The sequence below is a fragment of the Capsicum annuum genome, unplaced genomic scaffold, assembly GCF_002878395.1.
Source record: "Capsicum annuum cultivar UCD-10X-F1 unplaced genomic scaffold, UCD10Xv1.1 ctg6228, whole genome shotgun sequence".
Taxonomy (NCBI): Eukaryota; Viridiplantae; Streptophyta; class Magnoliopsida; order Solanales; family Solanaceae; genus Capsicum; species Capsicum annuum.
This window is the reverse complement of record NW_025871269.1, coordinates 1-1,208: the sequence shown is the minus strand read 5'-3', so window position 1 is coordinate 1,208 and position 1,208 is coordinate 1. Positions and strand designations below refer to the sequence as shown.

Below are 1,208 nucleotides of genomic sequence, written 5' to 3'. Positions count from 1 at the left end.
CTATATTTTATCGTAAAATATGGCTAACCTGTGTTTGTAGAGCGCAACCTTTTGCCAAGATCGTGGCTGTTTTCAGCCTGTGTTGTAAGCACATCCAGGTATCTGGAGAATGAAAGACCTCAGATTTCATAAATACTCCCTCGTACCAAGAACGATAGAAGGGGTAATGAGGTTGAAAATAAACAAATGAATAGGATGATCATAGAACTTCTTTTGTGGTGATATCTGAGGACGGAGACCATTTTGTTTCCCCGAGTTCAGGGCGGAGGTCATGAGGAAGTCTAGAGGAGCACTTTTCCAGGAAGAGGTAGTTAAATGCGATTTCAATACTTATGAAGCTTCTCTGTGCCTTCCCGGTAGCTTAAAAAATTGCGTGTTTTTATGTTGTTTTTTTCCTGCTATTATAGAAACCCTGCAAATGGCTGACTCATCTATTGTTAGCTTTGGAGCATCTGCATTCCAACCGCGTTCATCATAGAGACCTCAAGGTAAAAACTTGCTGTAATCGGCGAAATAGAAAAGCCTTCTTAGCGTGAAACATTTTTAACGTGAACTATTTTGAATTCAGTTATGTAACATATTCATCACAAAGGACAACGACATCAGGTTAGGTAAGAATGCCCGAACAATTGCTTGATTGAGTCGTCTTTGCTTCTTTACTATCCTTCAAATTCATTTTATTGTCACAAGTGATTTTGGATTAGGAAAATTGCTAGATTAAGAAGGCCTTGCTTCCTCGCAAGTTTCGACCATCTATTGTCACCTAACAATCGATTCAGCATATCTATTTAACAAGAGAGAAATCCCTTCTCCCTCCAAGACCGAGAAAACCTAAAATTTGCTTTTTTTTTCCGGTCATAGGTACCAAAATGTTGAGGTGGTCATCTTCCTTTTTATCAAAAAAAATATTGTGGTATTCATCATATTACAAAGCTCCTGTCGCCATAGCACCTAGCTTAATACATTTGGGAAAAAGACGTCGAGTTGTACAGCTAATCCTTAATTTTGGAACAAATTTCATGTAATAGGTATCTGGCACACCAAACGACATGTGCCCTGAGCTCCTTGCCGGCATACCCTATGGCTATAAATCTGATATATGGTCGCTTGGTAATAAATAAGAATGTTCACGAAGGGTTTGTTCTTAATATTCATAAATGTAAAAGCACAAGTACAATAAGTCGAATCAGATACAGAATCAATGATTT

General features: G+C 38.2%; 1 long non-coding RNA gene across 1 annotated transcript; it reads left to right on the top strand.

Moving 5' to 3' along the window:
• The first annotated feature begins 6 nt into the window (after positions 1-6).
• LOC124893590 lies at positions 7-675 on the top strand. The gene is made up of 3 exons (XR_007050776.1): positions 7-163; positions 262-488; positions 569-675. It is a non-coding gene; the product is annotated as an uncharacterized LOC124893590 (long non-coding RNA).
• Positions 676-1,208: the final 533 nt, after the last annotated feature.